Source organism: Delphinapterus leucas, chromosome 11, assembly GCF_059928025.1.
Source record: "Delphinapterus leucas isolate spDelLeu-1000000601 "Yukka" chromosome 11, BTC_Dleu_Yukka2, whole genome shotgun sequence".
Classification (NCBI taxonomy): Eukaryota; Metazoa; Chordata; class Mammalia; order Artiodactyla; family Monodontidae; genus Delphinapterus; species Delphinapterus leucas.
The window spans coordinates 54,077,860-54,101,326 of NC_143139.1; positions in this window are offsets into that span (position 1 = coordinate 54,077,860).

Consider the following 23,467-nt stretch of genomic DNA (forward strand, 5'->3'; position numbering starts at 1 on the left):
TTTAAAAGATCTAATCGTGGTCTTTTTTTTTTTTTTTTAAAGAGTTGAAGTAGAGAAGAGGAAGTTGGTCAAACAGGGCTTCCAAAGGGGAAATCAACACATAGGGAGAGGGGAGGAAAAGGGTCGTGTCGGTTCACAAACCCTGGGGAAACACTTTTCTCTTCTGTCCTTAGGAAGAACTCTTTAGAGATGTGAGGTGGAATATCATCAGCTGGCCAGGCTCAGAAGAGTACAGGGTGATCACACATCGCGGCGTGCCCGCGAGAGCTCTGCTTTATGCCTACTGTGCCAGTGTAATTGTTAACAATGTCCCTTTTCACTCTTAAAAGTGCCCTGACTTTAGGCAATAAATTACAAGGTCACCCCAAGGTTAAGTAAGAGTGTTTTGAAGATCAGATTATAAATATAGACTTGGCAAGTTTCTTAACCTTTGAGCCTTTGCACCTTCATTTGTCCCTAGAGAATGCTATCTTGAAGATTGTTTTGAGGGTTAAATCAAGGTGAAGTGCCTGGCTCCAGGGCTGGCACTGTGTGGGGCCTCACCAAGCAGCAGTGGTTCATCCCAGGGCTTGAAATCCAGCCTCCCTTAAGTCAAATCAAAACTCCATACCTCTGAGCACTGTGACTTGGAACAATTTTCTTGCCCTCTCAATTCTTCAGTTTCTTGTCTATAAAATAGATATAAGGAGAATCCTTGCCTAGCAGAGTGTATCATAAAGATAAAATGAGTTAGAATATACATAGTGCCTTGAACAATACTTGGCACACAGTGGATACTCAATAAATGTAATATATTATTATTACTCCAAAGAAATTTAGATTTTTAATCTCACCTTGTTGATAAAATGACATCTCACTTAATTTGAAGGTGTCCTTTTATGGTACAAAAATATTAGGGTAAAACTAAGACTCATAAACTGTTGGCTTCCATTTTGACCTTAGCCATTCTATTATTTTGCATTCATGAACTAGAGCTATTTTTTCTCCTTTGAAAATTTTGTTTGTGGTTTGTTTGTTTGTTTGCATGAGCACTCAGAATCTCTTCCAGTTTGTTCTCTTGATGTCACTATTGTCTTAATTCCCATTACAGGAGAGTGGGACCCCAGAGGGCTACATCTGGGAATGACCCTGCTGTCCCTGCCTTCTTCATCAGATGAAAGATTGGGGAAGGAATAAAAGAGCATGGGCCATGTGTTAAACAGGTGACTGTGCCCAGAAAGTAAAGGGAAGTTGACAGCAAAGCACCCATTTCCACCAAAGCTTTCATCCCAAAGGAGCTAGAAAGAAACACAGCATCTAGGTTATAGGGAGGAGAGAGTGGGAGGCTTAGAATTTTTCATGAAAACTTCCAAACTCAAAGTTCATAACTAAAATTTCTTTCTCTTTCATGTAAGTAAAATAGTGGTAGGCTAATATCAGAGGTGGAGTAATATTCATTTATTCATATAGCTACATTTTTTCAATGATGCATGGTCAAGTGGAAAACTAATAAAATTAAACATGGCAATGTTTAATTTGCCAAGAAAAACCTTTTTTTATATTGTTTTGTTAGCTCACACTGAACTATCAGTGTAGCTACTTCTACTGAATCAAAGAAACATGCCTAACTTATAACCAGTTTATTGAAAGGGCTGAACTCAGTGGGATACAAGCAGAAAGCAACTTTATTTTAAAAAATATTCTTTCAACCTGTTCTTCCTCATCCCTGGATGAAATCTTGGTCATTCTCAGATAGTAAATCATGAGTTTCATTTTCAACACACACACACACACTCCAGCCAGAGTAATATGAAAATTGCAAGCTCTCATCTAATTTAAAACTTTTCCCTTTCCCTGGCCTGGATCTGCTTTATGTTTGGAAACCTGTCAGAGGGAAAGTGGGGCACATACAGCATGTTAGTTGAAGTTCTATAACAGATAAATCCTGAAGTAACAGTGGTTTATTAGCACAATGGAAATTTAGTTTTTGCTCATAAAATGTGGAATCAGCTGTGGTGAGTTTGGAGAAATGTGGTGCTGGCAAAAGGAGGGGGCTCTGCTCCACCTAGTCATTCAAGGATCTAATAAGATGTCTGAGGCTCAGCTACTTTCAGTAATGTAGTTTCCAAAAATTTCCCTGGTCTTACTTAGTCTGGGTTTCCCGAGAAGCAGATGCTGAAATAAGGATTTGACCAAAAGTAGTTTTTATTGGGGAGGCAATCACAAGCAATCTCTAAAGAGTAGAGAAGTGAGATACAGAAATAAGACAATAATGATTACACAAGTTATAATGGAGGGCAACTAGAACTTGATCCTGTTGGGAAACAGTATAGAATATGTACCTCAATGCTATCTCACCCAAGGAGAAGAAGGCTGGGGTATTTATCCACCAATTCCAAACAGTCATTGGCTTAGGACTGTTCACATACTGGGAGAGGTGCTGATTCTCTGGCATTTCCACTGCCATATATATGAGCAAAGAAGCCTCCAGTGGCTAGAGAAAGCCTTCAGGTAAAGAGACTCAAGTGCAGACTGTTGAAATATAGATTGGTGTGCACTTAAATATTGAGGGCTAGTGGCACATGGGTAAGGTATTTATAGTGTGTGCCACAACCTGGATATCAACATCCAGCTGACACAAGCAGGGGAAGTGAAAACATGGAAGATTTATGGGAAGCCAGGGTAGCAAGTAACACACATCACTTTCATCCACATTCCACTGGGCAGAAATGAGTCACGTGCCCTCATATAGATGCAAAGGACATTGTCTTTGGAAAAGGTAACCTCATGGTGTGCAGTCACTTTCTTGTATGATATACTTATGGAAAGAGAGCACAATCCATGGTGGACTGCCAGCTGTCTCTCCCACACCTGACTGCTGCTTCTCCATTCGTTCATCTACTTTTCATCCCCCATTGACTTATCTGTACTTAGTTCCTTCAGGGCTGGACTTGGAGGAAAGAGATGAGATATGGGGAAAAAATTCCTTACTTGATTGGTTCAGTTGAAACCTGTCATTAGTGCTCTTTGGATGTGGCAACTGCCAAACATTGATTTTTTTTTCTCCATAGAGTAACGCTGTGGGTTCTTTAGAGCTTGCGTTGCTGGTGAGCTCTTGCCTACAGTTTCCTTGATGTGGGCTGCAACTCCTCTGGTAGGTCTTGTAACTCCCTCCAAGCCCCTGGTTGCTGGTAGTTCCCACTCTGTCGAGGTCACCTTGCACAAACCAGCAGTGTCTTGAGCAAAGGTCCTCTCAACTCAAGACAAACCACCCATTCACCTTCCATGTGATCCATGTCAGGCTCACCAGCATCTGGACCATTCTCAACACTACCCTGTCCTTGGCTCTGAAGAGCAGCTGGCTACAGATCACATGCCAAGCTCTTCACACTTTTATGTTTTGCTTTGGTTTTTTGAAGTCAACCTCAACTGACTTAAGGAAGGGAAAGCTCACCGCTCCCTTCTCTTTTTATGGGAAAGTTAGGTGGAAACTCTCAGCACACTGACTACTCTCACCAAAGAGGACCTCCCTACCAGCTACTTCAGTATCTCAATGATGTTTTTCATCTTGTCTAATACAGCTTTATACAAGGTAGGGGAAGAACTTTTGTGGCATAACTCACTTTGGACCATGCTCTTTGCATGTTCAGCAGAGGTGGCTGGCCCTTCCTTTGGAATGTGGGAGAACATGTCACCAGGTGTTTGCAGCATTTGGGGCATCTGTGAAGCTCCAAGACAATGGGAAAACTTGTATTCAATATCCTGTTACACATGTTAAGGAATTTCTCCCAGCGTCTACATTTCTAGGACATCTTGGTAGCTACCATGATCAATGAAGAGAACTCTGGGAATTATTAGGGCTGTTCCTTACATTTTAGGAAGGCAAGTTTCAAAAGCATAGGTATAATCTCACGGCAAGAGATCTGAAAGCGAGACATGGCTCAAGGGACATGGAAAGCTCTAAAATTAAAAAAAATATTTGAACAACTGAAGCTCAAGTTTAAATGAAAATAATGAAGATGGTGGGGAGTGGCATTTAAAGAGAGCCATATGGTCATGGAGTGGGGTGCCTCTCTGATGAACTCATGTTTGAAAAGAACATCTTCACATATACATACTTCACAATAGGGGCTTCACAATTTGAGCAAGCACAAATGCAAATGGGAGAAACAAATCTGTAAAAGTAGCTTTCAGAAAATTGAGGCACATCATGAACCAAGGTTTAAAAAAATGCTAAAGAAAAAAAGCAAAATGATTTTTTAAAGCTACATTTGGAAAATAAAAGAAGCAAGGGAGGACTACATCTACTGTTTAGGGGAGATAGCACCCTGTTAACAAATAACAGAATAAAGGCAAAAAGGCTGTACTGCTTATTTTATTTTATATTATTTTATCCAGAAGAATTGTTTTTCAACTGAAAAAGTGCAGTAAAAGCATTTTGGGGAGCAAACTGGAGACCATAATAGATGGCAAGATTGTAAAGGAAGACAAGACTCAGTTGCCTTAAATGAGTTACACTTTCCAAGTCTAGGGCAATTATATCTTCAAATACACAAGAACATACAAATATGACTACAGAACTACTCTTAGGGGCTGTGGAGAAATTCCCAGGAAGCTAACCCATTATAGGGCCTTTGCTCCTGGTTTACTCCCTCTGCTTGGAGTATTTGTGCCCCAAACATCCCTATTCATCTGAATATGAGTACTCCCACCTGGGGGCTCAGTTGAGTGAGCAGTTTCTCCAGGAAGCCTTTCCTGGCTTCCGGGGCCACTACAGATGCCCTTCCCTGAGCTCTCTCATGGCACTGCCCTCAAAAGACTCATCACCTGACCCTGCCTATAAATTATCTGTAAGAGGATGTTGCCTTTCTCCTCGTTGCATCACTTGGGCTTGGAGCAGTGCCAGGGACTATGTTAAGTGCTCAGGAAGTATTTCTTTAACTACTGAATCGACTGCATTACTGTATCCTTCTTGATCCTTTCTCACAGAAGAGTTTGCCTGCTCTGAGGCCAAAGCTAAATAGCTCATTTTGTCTGTGTGTGGAGTGATTGTTGTCTGAGTGGCAGAATACAGAGATACCTCGGTGTACAAATCCATACTGTGCAGAAGAAATTCTTTCTTAGGTTCCAAGCTACAGCAGTGACATCTGAACAATATCCAAACACTATGCTCTCAATATGCCAACAAGCAACAAGCCACAATAACTTCCCCTAACCCAGCACTTACAGTGTGACAGGACTTATGCTAAAGATTTCTCCTAACGGTCCCGAAAGGTCTGCCCCATTTTATGGTTGAGGGAATAGGTTCTGAAAAGTAAGGCATCTTGCCCAGGACCATATGGAGGGTAAATGAGAAAAGTGGTATTCAGCCTCGGATCTCTTAATACACAACCATGTATTAGTGTTTTAGAGCTGAAAAAACAATAGCACAACCGGGGACTTATAAAAGCAGAAATTTATTTCCTCACATTCAGAATGCTAGAAGTCCCAACTCAAGGTGTTAGCAGGACCATGTCCCCTCTAAGGCTCTGGGTAGAGTCCTTCCTTCCCTCTTCCCGGCTTCTAGTGGAGGCTTATAGCTGCACCACTCCAATCTCTGCCTTCTTCATCACATGGCTGTCTTCCTGTGTGTCTGCCTCCACATCAGCTTACCTCCTTTTACAAGGACACTAGTCATATTGGATTAGGGATTGCCCTAATGACCTCATCTTAACTAATTACCTCTGAAATGACCCTATTTCCTAATAAGGTCGCATTTTGAGATAATGGGGGTTAGGACTTCAATGTACGTTTTTGGTGAACCCTGTTCAATCCATAACATGCCTGCATACCATTACATTGCCTCTCTGAGAAATGTGAGAGTGGTGGAAGCCTTGAGAGCACAAATTATTCTGGACAGAATAGCGCAACAAAGTAGAGAGCAAATCCTAAAAATCACACTGAAAACACCAGCTGCATTATTTCTACGTTCTGTTACAAAGTTTTACTCAATAAAATATGTTCTTTAAACTATGACCATCTTAACAGAGATGCTACTGCCATGATGAAGTTTAACAGAAGCAAAGCCTTACACTCAATAAAATTTTATTTTTACATTAGGGATTTGACTTTACTGTAGAGAAAAAAGGTTACTTTGACCAATGTTGGGAGAGAAAGCAGACAAGCAAGTCAGGTTTTGTGCAGCTGACTGTTTAAGTTTAACCAAAGGGTTATGTAGTACTGATTGCAAACAGTGGTAGAGAAAGCCAGCTCTCTACATACAATTTGTGCTTCCTCTTCCAGAATGTGGAGTTGTCACTCAACCATGGATTATGTTACTACTTCTTACCAATGGAATGTGAGCTGAAGTGCTGTGTGTCACTTTTAGGTTGCATGATCTCATTTCCCATCCATTGGTTGGAGGTGAGGACAGCAAGACTCTAGGGGCATAAGATGGAAGGAATCTGAGGCCCTGGATTGAATTACTGTGTAAAGGAAAACTGCCCAGCAACCAGGGCACTCAGTGGACCATTATGTTAGGTAGGTATAACTGACAGGTTAGGGTTTACATGTTGCAGTAGGTGATGCTATCCTAGTTAATACAGAGAGCTTCCCCTTAACATAGAGTGCTCTTACAACAAAAATCAAATTACATTGGCTTGGAGGTCAAGTGTAGGCAGTGAGGAAAGATAACACAGGCTGGAAAAAGTGGAAGTCAATACTATACAGAGGCAAAATATTTGCTAAATTGCCACCTGTCATAACTCAGACAGACTATATGCTTACTGAGCCTGTGTCTTCAGGAGAAGTGGTTGGAAAGAGTATTAATGCACGGCACCTTTTCTTGCTGCTTTTAGCAAGGTATATCAGAACAAACAGAAAACAATCTTATGCAAAAATTGGCTGATTTGAAATCACAGTTGGAAATCACAAGGATGAAAAAGCTAAATCCTCTAGCATCTAAGAAGTAAAAAACTGAATAATAAAATCTTTGAGAAACAGAGGACTATTAAGAATCCGAAGTTAAATAAAGTGATTCAGTCCTGTGGCAAATATCAGCATAAGGCTATTAAAGTCCCACCCAAGCCTATTCTTTCAAATGCATCCAAAGCAGACACCATTAAGTTGGAAAATAGGGACATGGGGAGAGGAAACAGTCATATGTTTAAGTCATATGACCTTTAGGAATGAATTTGGGATGTGAGTCTTGATACATGGGACTGAATGGAAACAAATAGATCAAAATTCTACTATGTTTCTGAGGGATCTTTGCTGCCAAAGAAACCGCTACAATTGTCCAGTCATTATCCAAGTCTTAAAACCCTTGGAACCTCAAAATTCCATGGGCAAAATAATAAGCAGTGAAAACTCTAGAAACCTTTTGGATAATTCCTAAATCCCACTTCAGATGGGCTGTGGAGAATATCAGGGGGAAAAAAAAGAATTTTTCAGAAAATGAAACCAGGCTCCACAGAGAACAAAGGAGCATTTCTCCCAGAGACAGAGTAAGGTTCTAATCTAGAAACTCCCCGCCCCTTCATGCTGGCTCCTAAATCCTTTTGACACATCCCCATTATTTTTTTTAATGATGTTCTGCTTTTTCTGGTTCATCTTGTACTTTTCCTGTCACAGCCATAGAATCAGACATTATTCCAAGGAGCTCAACTTCCTCTTTGTGGGCAATGGCACTTAGTAACCAAAATAGGTGTGCTCACTGCTATTGAGATGTCTTTATTTCTGGGCTCTTTCTGCAGACAACCTGGGGTACTGAGGGGGTGAGAGATACACAAACATATATTTCTTTATTTTTATCTATTTACATTTATCTTAAAATCCATGAGTTTATGCTAATACCTCCAATTGCAGTCCAACTCCGGATGCTTCAATCATCTCTCTATCCATACTGTAGCTCTTATTCAAAGTGAAAAAAACTGCTTCTCATTTCCTCAGTATATTTACTCATTTGTTCAATCTCAATTTTACAGTTTCAAATTGCTAACCCATACTACTGTAAAAAAAAAAAAAACTAATTGGAATTCATATCTGTTTATAATTCTTTTTATCTTCAGTCTGATAAAACATAAAAATTCAATGTATGTATTAGAAGGTCACTTGGTTATTCATTTTCTCCACTCCGTGTGATTTTGTTACTAATTTGAAATTTGTTTCTGTTTATATTCAATTTTGAAGAGGTTTTTTCACATTCTTGTTGATGTGATTAGACAATATTTTTAAGTATGTTCTGAAAGTCAAAATCACATAAAAAGGCACACTCAGAAATGTAACTCCATCTCTCTCGTCACCTCCTCCACTCACTTCCCATCACTCATATAGGTAAGCAATTTCACTATTCTAGTTTGTCCCTCACATGTTTCTTTTTACGGATTCACGTTGAATAAACTATGATATATCCTACAGTTAAGTACCATGTGAGTGTATAAAATAATGAGGAATATCTTTATGAACTGATATGGAATGATTTCTATGGCATATTATGAAGTGAAAAATGCAAAGTGCAAAAGAATAATAGTTCTTAATAAGATAATAAACTATAGTATGTTAACCTAATAATAGAATATAGTATGTTAACTTTCGTTTAAGGCAAATAAAAATATACATGTTCCTGCAAAGAGAAATATAAGAAGGGTAAACCAGAAACTAATGAGATTGATTTTCATAAAGAGAGCCTTTTGTCTTAAAATCGATTTTTTCTACTTTTAATATAGACACCTCACCTTATTTTTGTTAGTATTAGCTTTGTATATCTTTCCCCATCTTTAAGTTTCACCATTTCTGTCTGTGGCAACCACAATAGTGCACTGCTCAAATCTTCTTTCAACAGAGGTCGTTGACTGATGACCTCCAGTTGCCACACTTTCAAATCCACCGCAATTTTCCCACCAAGGACATGCTTCACCTGGGATGCTCTCAGCCAAGGACTGAGAACAGTGCGGGTAGTAGAGACGGGCCATTGAAGCCCAATATGGGATCACTCTAATGGTCCTTCTTTGCTATGGACTCCATTGGTCTGGCTTTCTCAGAACTGTGCTGCTGTCTGGGGCTCTTACTATCCAATTCTTCTTTTCCCCCTCTTCCCTTTTACAGGTGTCAGACCTGCCTCACTGTTCGAAGGTTCTCTCCTCATACTCCTACTCCCTTTCTCTAAATCTTCCACAGGCATTTTCCCCAATAAACCTCTTGCAAATCTGATCCCTTCCTTGTATTGGCTTCTTAGGAAACTTTGACAGTGTAAGAACATGTTGTGTCCCTTGTAAAACAATTTATATCTGAATTTTTAAACCCAATACAGCATTCTTTTAACTGGCTACCATGGTTTTATTATATTCCTTATGATAATTAATATAGTTAGACTTGTTTCTAACCTTTTCCATATTGATTTCTACGCATTGTGCTTTTGTTGGATTTGATTTTTCCCTTTTATCTGCCTACGGTTAGGAAATTGTACCTTCTATCTCCATTTGTTTCACTTTATGTTTCCAGTGGTTCACCAAATCCATGTTTAATTTAAGGTCTAAAATTAAACACTACTTTATCCTGTTTCCCAAGTAATGCAAGACTCTTGAAACACTTTAAATCTTCTCACTCCCACTCCACTCCCAGTTTACATACTGTTCCTGTCCAGTGCTTAGGTTTGCATTTTAACCTGTCAAATTAACATGGAAAGTTTATTTTAGATTTATCTATATTCATGTTCTTTGTTCAACCTTTTTCCTTCCAACCCAGACATTACTTTCCTTCTTCCCAGAGTACATATTTCATCAGGTGTTCTCATATAGGTCTGATGATGATAAAACTCAGCTTTTGTTTTCTGAAAATATATTTCCTTCACCTTCACTCTTACAAGAGAGTTTTGATGGGTATACTATTCTAGGCTGACAGTCATTTTCTCTCAACATTTTGAAGACATTATTCAACTGGCTCCTGGCTCCCACTGCTGCTATAAAGTTTGCTGTTGGTCTAATTGTTGCTCCCTTGTGATGATCGCTCTTTTCTCTCTGGCTGTTCTTCACTTTTGATAATAATCCATTTCATTATGATGTGTCTGGATGTGCGTTTCTTCTTATTTATCCTGAGTAATTCTCTGAGATTCATAGCCATAATCCCTTCAAATGTTCCTCTTCTTTATTTCATCTTCTTTCTCTGAGATTAGATATGTTGGACATTATTATTCTATATTCCATAGATCTTACCTTTTTAAAAATATATTTCATATCTTTGTCTCATTGTGCCATATTCTGGATAATTTCTTCTGATTTTTTTTAGTTCACTAGTTTCACCATTGTGCAGGTTCACTTTTCCCCTGCATTATTTTTTATTTTAATATTCATTTATAGCATTCTACTTTTCTATAAAAAAATTTTCTGTTGCTTGTTCATATTCATGATTTTATCTTTTAACTATTCCATAAGCTTCAAAATCTGAAGTTCTTAGAGGTCTAAGTATGTTATATGTGGTTTCCATTGAATATTCCCTAAGGTGCCTTGATTCCATGTGAGCTTGGCTATCCTGTATCGCAACCTCCTATTTGTCTTAATAAGTAGGAAACCTGGAGGCCTGACATGGATATATTTTCTACTGTAGAGTGTATGTGTCTATTTCTGCCAGAAGCCAGAAGATGCTACCAATTTGGAACAACTTTAACTCCCTTTTAGAATCTTATGCTAATGAAGAATCTCATTTTTTTACTAATTGATATAGATTTTACCTTTCTTTTTTATTTCTTCTTTGATATGAAGGTTACCCAGGAATATATTTATTTCCAACTATTAGAGATTTTCTTAGTCACTTTAAAAATATTTATTTCTAACTTTATTGAATACGATCAGAACTGTGGCCTGTAATATATATGCTGAAACTTTCATTAAAATTTTCTTTATGGTCAAGTAAATGTCCAGCTTTTATCAAAGCTTTGTCAACATAGTAACAAATGCACTGTCACATATTTGAGTTTCTTGTTGTCAATATAGTCTATGTTGTTACTTATTTGGAGGTGTTAGAGCTAATGTTGAATGAGATACACTGAAGTCTGCTGTTATAATTGCATTTTTGTCATGCACTCCTTGCATCTGTAACTTTTTGCGGTATATATTTATCTTGTTAGATTGTTTTGTGGCATATAGTTTGATGACTAGTGCATCTTATTCACAGGAGTGCTTTTTAAATCTTTCTGTATGTGTATCTGTGTGTGTGTGTAAACTGTCTTGAATTATGTAAATATTTCCATCCCTCTCTCTCATAATCAGATGCAAATTTCCCTACATGTTTGAAAATAAGACATCAAATATCACTCTCTGCTTCTCCCTCAACACTCCTACGAGACTTTTTAAGAATAACTTAATTTTCCCCTTCTTTCCCAATGACCAACTCCTGGGTTTGCTTAAGTTGCTTAATTGTTATAGTTCTATGCTAGTATCAGAATTTTCCTTGAAGCTTTTCCCTCAAAACTTAAGAGTTCTTACTTAGCACTAACATTACACTCCCAGATAGTCTGTCAATATCTATGTGGTTTAATTGGGTTTCATTGTTCACTACCGGGCCTACCCTCAGTACTTGTGGGACCAAGACAAGAGGACAAATGAATGTCCACACGCCTCAGTATAAATATTTGAAAGTTCATGTATAAATCAAGTTAACAAACTATTAAATAAAATATGCTGTATGATCCAATGTTGGAAATATATACCTGTAAAATGACAAAATCAGAAAGTATAGGCAGAGCTATGGTTTTTAAAAACCAAAAGTAGGGAATTTCCTAGCAGTTCAGTGGTTAGGACTCTGCACTCTCACTGCTGAGGGCCTGGGTTCAATCCCTGGTCAGGGAACTAAGATCCCACAAGCTGCATGTGTGGCCAATAAATAAATAAATAAATAAATAAAAGCCAAGGGTTAACAAACCATAAAAAGCAACTGAATCCAATTATTGCATATGTCTGAGGGTTCTGTTGATGAACTAGTGATGCTTATAAAATAAAAACACGCAGGGCTTCCCTGGTGGCGCAGTGGTTGAGAGTCCGCCTGCCGATGCAGGGGACACGGGTTCGTGCTCTGGTCCGGGAAGATCCCACGTGCTGCGGAGCGGCTGCGCCCGTGAGCCATGGCCACTGAGCCTGCCCGTCCGGAGCCTGTGCTCCACAATGGGAGAGGCCACAACAGTGAGAGTCCCGCATACTGCAAAAAAAAAAAAAAATTAAAATTTTTATTTTGTGTTTTCAAAAAAATCCTTCAAATATATTTAATCTATTAAAATTAAAATATAATTTGTAATTAATAAAAAATTTGAATCAAGCTTATTTTTATTTTATTTAAAATTTTTTTTTATCTTTAACATCTTTATTGTAGTATAATTGCTTTACAATGGTATGTTAGTTTCTGCTTTATAGCAAAGTGAATCAGCTATACATATCCCCATATTTCCTCCCTCTTGCGTCTCCCTCCCACCCTCCCTATCCCACCCTCCCTATCCCACCCCTCTAGGTGGTCACAAAGCACAGAGCTGATCTCCCTGTCCTATGCGGCTGCTTCCCACTCAAGCTTATTTTTAAAAGGCTGAATTTTGATATAATTTTAAACATTTAAGAAATCTTTCTCTTTTACAAAAATAAAACTATTCTCTATTTTAGTATTCAGTTTTCATCTAGTATCAATGATTTCAGTATATATGCTTTATTCATGTTATATCGAATCTACATATATGCAAATTTAGAAGTAATTTGCATTGTTAATACTGTAAAATATTCCTCAGCCTCAATATGCAACTGTTGCAAATAGCATGCTAATTTTTTAGTACCTACAGAGCCAGGAATTGGAACAGAAGAGGAGCAAGAAAAAATAACCCTCAGTACTAGTGAAAAATGATACTTCAACGTGGAAGAAATACTGCAATCATGTTATCTCAGAAGAAGGTTTGATAAATTAATTACAATATTTTTTCCCGACCTAAGTACTGTGTTACTCATAACCTCCATGCCCTGGAAGAGCTCTAGAGAAGCATGTCCCTGAACAATGCTCATCTCAAGAGTGGATATTTACAGCTGGTTTGCCAGCTATGAGCACTAGCTCTAGAAACCTAGGGGTATCTAGATCTAGGGCTATCCAAATGTTCTTCAGTAAATTTATTTTAGTCTGTCTGTGATCTAAGGCAGTGGTCCCCAACCATTTTGGCACCAGGAACTGGTTTCGAGGAAGGCAATTTTTCCATGGACCGGGGGGTAGAGGGGTGGTTCAGGCAGCAATGTGAGTGATAGGGAGCGACAGATGAAGCTTCACTCACTTGCCTGCTGCTCATCTCCTGCTGTGAGGCCTGGTTCCTAACAGGCCGCAGACTGGTACCGGTCTCTGGCCCGGGGGTTGGGGACCCCTTATCTAAGGGCTCCTGTAAAGCTTGGGGCCTAGGTGAGGTCCCTCTCATTTAGGTGTAAGATGAAGGAGGTCTCTATTTCCTCCCTTCTTCATATTCCCTTAAGATAAAGAACATGCATTTTTCAAAATTCTTCAGATAGGGTATGTGAATACACTCCCTGAATTCTTGTATAGCCACAGATGTCTGGTGACAGCACCAGGACAAAGGACAACTGGCTGGGTACAGAATCTCTGAATTTAGTTTTTTGCTGCTGTTCATTTTCTTCTGTTTTCTGACTTGCAGCTTTGAGATAATCTAATAATAATTGCAATATTAGTATTATTGCTACTGTGTGCCAGGTGTAGTTCTAGGTACTGTATATCAATTAACTACTGGTTAATTTAATCCTCACAAAATTTTATGGATTAAGTACCATCACTATCACTATTCTATATGAGCAAACAAATACAGTTAATTTAATCAAGGTCACATAAATGGAGGAACTAAAAATCAAAACTAGACTGTGTATCTCAAGTCATCATTCTTAGCCTCTATGACACACTGTCCTTACTAAAAACTATTTCTTTTTCTTTTGGGGAGGTGTCTTATTTTTTCTGTCTGGAAGCATGAAAATTTTTCTTTTCATGCTTGTAGTTCAAAAATTTTACTACAATATGCCCAGGTATGTTTTCTACTTTGCTTTGTTTTTCTCTTACCAAACCTGCTTGGAATTCAGATCTTCTTTCAAACTACAAACTCAGGTTTGCATTTATTCTGGAAAAATTTTCATCTATTTCTGTAAAGTGACTGTCTCTCACCCATCTTTTACATCTGTCTCTTTGTGGAAAACCTATTATTCAAGTGCTAAATCTCTGGACTCATTCATGTCTGTCTTTCATTTTTTACATCTGTTTTTGTTCTGTTCTTTGGGTGATTTCTTTTACTTGACATTTCTTGTCACTAATGTAAATATCAACAGAGTCCATTCTTTTCTTCAATTCACCTATTGCTTGCTTGTTTGAAAGTCTTGTTTATTTGGGTATTTCAGTTCCAGAAAAATCTTTGGACTCTCCTCAGGGGTCTTCAGAAGGCTATTTCTCCAGGCACCTACCTCTTTGGTTTGGTCTTTCTCTGAATGGTGGCACCACATAGCTGTACTCCTGCTTAGGCTCAGGTATGACATATCGTAAGTGGTGGTGGTCCACTAAGAGGAAGGAAAGGACTGTCTAATTCTGGGGGCCACAGGGGAAGAGGGGAGAGCTAGGGGAACACTCCCCACTCTCCTGTCTCCTCACACAGTGCAGGTTTAGCCCAGCTACTCAGTTTTCTTTCCTTTTCTTAGGGACCAGTGAGAACAGACATATTCATATGGAGCCAATGCCAGTTTTACCCCTGGAGGTACACACATTCCTCAAGGCTCCCTGGTTTTAACCCCTGTCCTAGGGCTCCCCATTAGGAGTTTAGAGGCTCTGGCTTGACACTCAGGGAGGAAGCCCCAAACCAGCTTCCTGAGGGACATCATCCCCTAGAACCCAAGACCTCCCGCTCAGATCCTACAGTTAGACAGGACTGGAAATGGAGGGGAAGTGATAGGCATTTAGGCTGGACATGTTTCCAGAATTTGCCCTTATATTTGAAACAACTTACGTGAGAACAAATAGTAATAACTAAATTCACATATTTTTCCTTCAAAAATCATCACATTTTCATCATCTATTATTCAAACATCTCATGAGATACCACATCCTTTTCTACATCTTTAAAATTTTTAATCAGAATATTTTAATCTACATATACATATAAAAAAAGTAAATAAATAATAAGGTAAAAATAAAGTTGCCCTATTTTATATAATTTAACTTCTAGTAAAAACTTTTACTATGTGCCATACTCTATACCAAAATATACCGAAATAATGCATTATTCCAGAAATTTAAATAAAACCATTGTTCTCTTTTTAATATTAATAAAGTTTCTCTGATGACCCCACAGCAGTTAATGCCAAAGTTCTGTAAAAGCAGTTAATCGACACGCTGCCCTTCAGAATGTGATCGTCTGCAGGGTTCAGCTTATCAGGGTTATTTTTACTAATGTCTCAGGAACTGCTGAGGTTGAAGCAGTAAGAATTACAGGGATTCTAGGAGAGTCATACTTTGATGGCTTGTTAAAGCACTCTGGAAAAGACTGACTGTTAATAAAACATGCAGAGTTATTACTTCTGTAGTAACATAGTTACTGTTAGACTCAGTAAATGACACGAAGTTTCTTAAGAAACAGGTAACTTTATGTGAAGTTAATTTTTTGAAGGACTACCCCTCCCCATTCTTGATGTATTTGTGGGTTAGTGACATACAACTCAGCTTACACAGTCAGGACACTTCTCTAATAATCTTCCATGTAAGTGAAAATGGTTAAAAATGTTGGCTCCAGGATTAGTAGGCCTGGGTCTCAGAGTGAACCCTGCTTCTGCCATGTACTTGCTGTGAAATCTTGGGTATGTAGCTTAACCTTTCTGTGCCTCCTTTTCCCCATCTGTAAAATGGGAATGGTAATAAGACCACTCCCCTTTTTGGATTGTTGAGAAGAGTAACAGTTAATTCAGCTAAGGCACCTGAGACAATGCCTGGCCTTTAACAACAGAGCACAGGATTTTTCTGGATTAACTGTTTCCCAAGAGGAATCAAAAGGATTTCAAAATCATAAGACAGGTAATTATCAAAATCACCTGCATCTGCTTCATAGTTTCATGGAGCAGAATAAATTCTAGTTTAGGGTAAGTGAGTTTCATGAATTTTCATTTCCATTTAATTCCTTAAACTGTTCTATATGACCCCCTAGAAAGCAGGAATGACCCCATTCATATGATTGGCAAAAGTCCCAAGTTCTGGCCCTTGATGGACTAGATTCTGCTTCAAACAGGATGTCTTGTTCTTGTAGGAAGAAAATACCTTGTGCAGTTTAAGACTGGATATCTGAGTCACTGATTTATTCATTTCTCCTTTGGCTAATGTAAAGGACAGAGATGAAGTTTGAGGCTCTTGTCCCCCCAAAAGAATACATTTTTACATTTCCTTAGAACTTCCAGGTGCCCACTAGAATACACTCTCCTATGACAACCAGTTAGCATTCAGTGTTTTAAGATTAATGTTTACATTCCCCAGCAAACAATATTCAACACCAGAAGTCCAGCTGTTTCCAGGGGGACTTATTTTTCTTAATTTTTTTACTTTATTGCGGCAAGAACATTTACATGAGATCTACGTTCTTAACCCATTTTAATTGTTCATTACTGTTAACTATAGGTATGATGTTTTAGAGCAGATCTCTAGAGCTTATTTATCTTACTTAACTGAAACTTTATGCCTGCTGATTAATAACTCCCCATCCTTTTCTCCCCTGGCCTCTGGTAACACCCACTTTAGTCTTTGATTTTGTGAATTTGACTATTTTAGATACTGAAATAAGTAGAATCATGCAGTATTCGTCTTGCAGTAGTCTGGCTTATTTCACTTAACAAAATGTCCTCAAGATCCATCCATGTTGTCATATCTTACAGAATTTCATTCTTTTTAAAGGCTAAATAGTATTACATCATACATATATACCATGCTTCTTTCATCTATTTATCAGTTGATAGGCATTTAGGCTGTTTCCACATCTTAGTTATTGTGAATAGTGCTGCAATGAACATGGGAATGATACCTCCTCGAGATCACAATTTCAATTATTTTGGATAAATGCTCAGAAGTGGGATTGCTGGACCATATTGTAGTTTTATTTTTAATTTTTTGAGGAACTTTCATACTTCTTTCCCATAGCAGCTGTACATTCCATATCCCCCCCAATAGTGTGAAAGGGTTTCAATTTCTCCACATCCTCACAAACACTTGCTGTCTTTTTTTTTGAGAATAGCTATCCTAATAGGTATGAGGTAATACCTCACTGTGGTTTTGATTTGTGTTTCTCTGATGATTAGCATTAGCGATGTTGAGCATTTTTCATATACCTGTTGGTCATTTGTGTGTATTCTTTGGAGAAGTGTCTATCCAAGTCCTTAGACCACTTTTTAATTGGATTATTAGTTGTAGAGTTGTAGGAACTCCTTATATATTTTTGAAATTAACCCTTTATCAGATATGTGGTTTGAAAATATTTTCTTCCATTATGACAGATGCCTTTTCATTCTGTTGATTGTTTCCTTTGCTGTGTAGAAGCTTCTTAGTTTAATGTAGTCCCACTTGTCTACTCTTGTTTTTGTTGCCTGTACTTTTGGTGTTATGCTCATGAAATCATTGCCAAGACCAATGTCATGAAGCTTTTCCCCTATGTTTTCTTCTAGGTGTTTTATAGTTTCAGTTCTAATATTTAAGTCTTTAATCTATTGGAGTTAATTTTTGTATATGGTTAAGATAAGGGTCCAATTTTATTTTACCTGAGAATATCCAGTTTTCTTCACACCATTTGTTGAAGAGACCGTCCTTTTCCCAAAGAGATTCCTTACAGACATCTTTGCAAGGACACTTTCACGGTAACTAAATAGAGCTTTTGTTCTTTTGAATGTGTTCAGCTTCAATTTCATTTAACATGTTATTTCCAAGTAGCTTTAGTGTTTAGAATTCTTCCCCCTTCTCAAACCTGAAAAAACAGGACTCTTATGTGAGCAGAGTCTCTTTTACAGACAATTGTTGATTAGCACATCTTGCAGCTTTTAGGCTATAAAAATTTTGTCTGGAATCAGAAATATAGTTTCTAAAGTTATGTAGAACTCAATAAAAGAGAACAGGAAACAGACTTTTAAGAAAGGCACATTAAAACCACTCCCCGCAGAGCGTCTATATTTCAATGCCAAGTACGTGTCTGCTGATACGCAATTGGGATGGAATGGTTCACATGGAAATAGGAAGCTGAAATAGTTACCATGGTGCTGACAAACAATATGATATTGGGGAGCAGGTGATGTGGGAAATGCTGTCCACTACCCACCCAAGCCACTTCTGCTTTTTTTCTCAGCTAATGGTCTCCTGATTTGTTCAGTAGGGACCTCCACCAGGGATGAATCATGATTAATCTAAATAAGGCATTCTAATCTCATTCTTCTGGGATGTGACTGGTTTATGATGGGCATGTGATCTAGTTCAGCTAATGAGATGTGGAGAAGCCTAGAGAGGGCTCCTTTGCCTCACTAAAAAGACAAAGTTCTGTTAAAAGGAAAGCTTAGACTTTCTCTTTTTTCTGTCTGGAATACGGCTCTGGTCCTTGAGATGCAACAAGTATTTTGTTATATGAGCAAAAAGCCTAAGGATGAAAGCTAAAGATGATGACAGGACAGAGTTCCTTGATAGGATCACTGAGCAGCTGAATCCACTCTATGAACTGTCTGCCACTGGAATTTTTGTAATAGAAGAAAATTACCCCTTATTCTTTCAAGTTTCTGAAACTAGGTTTGCTCTTTCTTGCAACTGGATGTCTGATACAGGTGGATTCTCCTGAGGTTTGTTGTAAGAGTCCATTGCTAACGTAATGAGCAATATTGATGTCTCCATTCAGGTTCCCTCCAAAGTAGACCCTGAGACCAGGATTAGCAGTCCAAGTAGCAAGTAGTTCACTTGAGAGGTGAAGAAAACACCAGTAAAGTGAGACACAGAAGGGAAGGCCACCAATAAAGAGTGCATCATCAAAATAGCTGCCTCTGTGGGGAAACTCTACAGACCAATGGAAAACACATGCCTCAAGGAGCTGTAAGGAAGCTGGGTTATTTACGTACCAACTCATCATTCATTAGTTGATGGCTCCTCCCAGGGAGCATTAATTCCCTGGCAAATCTGTCTACCATGTAGGAGGCAAATTGGGCTTTAGCAATCAGAAAACGCCCTCAGGAAAAGAAATGCAGGTACTGGCAGTTGAAAGTCTAGCTAGCATGCTCTGAAGGACTAAGAGATATGGTTGGGGCATCTGCTTCAAGTAATGAGCTGCTGTCACAGGCAAGTATAAGTACTGAGTTAATCGTTATATTCACTGCTTTGGTCTCTAATAAGGGACATTTTAGAAGCACCTAACAGACAAATGTGCCTTCCTGCTGACACCAAATCTAGGTCGAGTCAAACTCTTTCTTCTCTGATAAATCCCCATTAATGTGCCTCAACTGAAAGTAATTTATTATTATCTTCCTGCACTTAAGGCTGATAGGAAAATGGAAAAGGCATGTATTCAACATGACTTTTGGTTATGACCTTGATTTACCTTGGCCAAGGCAGGGAAGAGGATTGGGATTTTTTTTTTTTTTTGGCGGTACGCAGACCTCTCACAGTTGTGGCCTCTCCCATTGTGGAGCACAGGCTCCGGACGTGCAGGCTCAGAGGCCATGGCTCATGGGCCCAGCCGCTCCGCGGCATGTGGGATCTTCCCGGACCAGGGCACGAACCCGTGTCCCCTGCATCGGCAGGCGGACCCTCAACCACTGCGCCACCAGGGAAGCCCGAGGATTGGGATTTCAGTGACAGGTGAAGAACAATATTCATTCTCTAACTGTATCCATTATCATGTTCCTTCCATACCACTTCCATCTGGTTTCAGGAAGGATCATCCTTCTGTTTTTAAAGTTTACTCCTTTGTCTTCTATCTCTTTACCTTTCCCCAATATATTCATAAAACTTGATTCTCCTGTCTCATAATTTCTACTCCATGTTAAAAATAAAAACATGATGATATGCTCCTCTTCACTTATGTTTTATTGGACTGACATACTTTGGGGAAGTCGCATGATATGACTGATAAAAACAGCACTGGACTAGAAATTTTATGATACCTGAATTCTAGTACCAAATTTACCAATGAGTTATCCGAATGATCATGTGCAATTCACTTACCTTCTCTAAGGCTCAGTTTTATGATGAAGAAAATCCAGGTTTGACAAGTCCAACTCTAAGGACCCTTCAAACTCTGAAAGTCTAATTCTTCAGTTGACTTGGAGCCTGTCTGCCTCTGTCTATATTGAGTCTATCTTATTGCTTATATTAGATTATTCCCTCCTAAAAAGGTTCTCTTATAGAAATAGACTGACTGGAGAGTAAAGTAGAAAGCTATTCCATGGTTCTATTTAGAGGAAACTAAAGGAATTTCTTCAAGTTTAACTCCCACTACCTGTCATTCCACCACTATAGTTTTATTTTTTCACATTGCAAAGGCTTTGACAATTTTACTAAGTACATTGGAGAATTAAGCTTAGTTGTTAATGAACAAATACCTTATCAGCTGACACTGTAGCAGAAGACAGTGGGGTAGGGAGAGTGATGACAGGTAAGGGAATGGAGGAGTATGAAGACCAGGAAAGAGAAATAAATAATGAGGCTCATGGGGAAAACAGATGATACAGAAAGACAAACTTTGCTTAATTTATCTTATTTTTCTGACTGATATCCCCTTTACACAATGCCCAGCACAGTCCCAAGTCATGTTTGGGTGGGTGATTTTGAAGGAATAATGACATGACACTTACAGGTGAAGGCTGGAATTTAGTTGAGAAGAACTGTAGAGTTAAATCAGAACAAAAATATGTTAAATTCTTTTTTTCCCCCCAATGCAATCTTTTATGCTGAATGGATTCACATCTGTACTTCTGAAATCCATCACGAAAAATTGACAGTACATAAGCAAACTTTTAAAAAACACAACTTTCAGCAAAATTTATACATTTATTCGTTTTAAAGTTATTAGCAAGTTCTCTCCTTTGCTCATATAACTCCTGTCATTTTACATCTAAACTAGCTATATGTGCTTCAAAGCAGAACAGCCTGCTAGTTAGAGCTGCCCAGCCATTACTACACAATCAGATCGCCAGTCAGCACACTGTCACTCAGACAGAAAAGAAATGCCATCGTATCTGTGCAATTTGTCACCCAAATAGCTCTCCGAAACTCCCTTGCCTCACGGCTAGGGTGGAAGTTAATCCACCCAACAAGCCAGACATCATTTTCCTAAAAAGGTCTGTTTGATTCTCTCCTAACAGAGACCACAAGCATGTACGCATCAAGCTACCAACAGTGACCCTGATATTTTTCCAGCACCGTCACATTTGCACATGATATAAGGAATTAGCTCAAGAATTGGTTAATCTATGGGCTGCCAGATTCTCCTGTCTGCATTGAAAGAAACCACATCTCTTGGATCCAAGTTCTATTTGTATAATTGGCATGAATTTTCAGCTGACTTTCTGTTCCCCAACCATAGCCTGAAATCTTAGAAACATTTGCTCTAGCAGGATTGCTAGCTCTTTAGGAATACGACATTTGTTTGTCTCTCCAGCATCGCCCATCTGGATTCTTTACACTAAGGCAAGAGGCAGGTGGAATATAGACAGAGGAAGAGTAGAGCACCCCATCCAGGAAAGGAGCCCCATCCCGTTCAGTACCTGGATAGAGATGAATTTACTGTGAGGCTGAAGTTTCAGGGGTTCCTCACCTGCTGGGACCTCTGGTAAATAAATATTCATTCTCTTATATGTTTGTAGTCATTATATTTTTGTGATTTTTTTTCCCCAAAAGAAATGACATAAACTTAAGGACCCACGAACTTGGTTTCATCTTTCCTACTGGGAAATCCTAGCAACTCTGAATGGCCTTTGTCACTGATTCCTGAATTCTAATTTCTACATTGTTGTGTAGAAACAAGAAGTCATAGAGAGCAGCTGAGCTATACAATTATCTGGCGCACTTTATTAACAGTGGGAATTGATGTGGATAATTGATAATCTAGAAAACATTTAATATTTAACAAAAAATTTCTTTATATCTATCCACTTTACTTTGTCTATATGGAGGAGGTTTTCAAAAACTAGTACTTGTGAAAGAAACGTGTTTTAGATTATTTTATCCCATTTTAAGTCATTGGAAACTTGAGAACTCAAATTTATAGAGATTGGCAATATTTTTTAAAATATTAATTTCCTAGACCTTTGCAAATGGGATAATAATTATAAATTTATCACAAAACAGAGATAGTATATTAAGAAGCATTTCAAAAGTTACAAAAATCCAATCTATGCGTTTCACAGATTGACTATCAAATACATCCCGATGGGAAACTACTAGTAAAAGAAGATGTAATATGCTGACATTGGGTATATTTCATATTGAGCAAGACTGTTTAAAATTCTTCACATAGCATGTTCAGGCTGCATTTTAATTAAATGCCATGAAGAAGTGCTCAGCTTTTGAATCATGTGATATTCCCAGGACAATAGTAAATTTCAAGGGAGAAGCTGAGCTGCTAAAAAGTCATTTCTGAAATTGTCCTCTGTTCCTTATTATTTCAATGTAATAACCTTGCTACGCAAAACATATCCATTAAATTTTTTCTCTGATATGTGATTACTTTGATATCAAATGACTTTATAACATAATAATAACTAATACTTGTATTACATTAATTTTAAATGATTTTCACATACTTTATCTTATTTAAATATCACATCAACCCTATCAGTTTTCTTACCCTTCATTTTCAGATAAGAACACTGAGACTCAAAGTGAATAATTCTAAAATCCTCGGTCAATATATCACAGGGCCAGAATTTTAACCATATTTCTAAAATTTTCTGTTAAACTGCAAACTTACCTTTAGTTGAATTATGAATGATCTTTTAGCATAAACCACAATTTTAAAATTTACTGTCATAAGCACTGTTGACAGTTTTTCTGCAACATTTGTGTTACTTTCCCTTCATTAACTCAAAAGCAAGGCTCAACGAAACACTTTTATTCCCCATGTTGACAGAGAAATGTACACCAAATGAAAAAATCCAGAAAGCATAAAGCCAAAATAAATATTATATAGCTACTAAAAATCATGTTTTTAGAGAGGGAGAAAAGAGTAAGGAGCTATTGTTTAATGGATATGGAGTTTCAGTTTTGCAAGATGAGAAGAGTGGTAGTGATGGCTGCACAACAATGTGAGTCTACTTAATGCCACTGAATCATACACTTAAAAATTCTTAAGATGGTAAAACTTATGTTATGTGTATTTTAACACAAAAAATTTTGAAAATATGAACACATGCACATCCTTTGAAATTTTTGAACTCTAGGGGAAATAGGACTAACCACTGAGTCCTATTCCATAAAGGTAGCTGTTTACATTTGCCTTGTATACTTA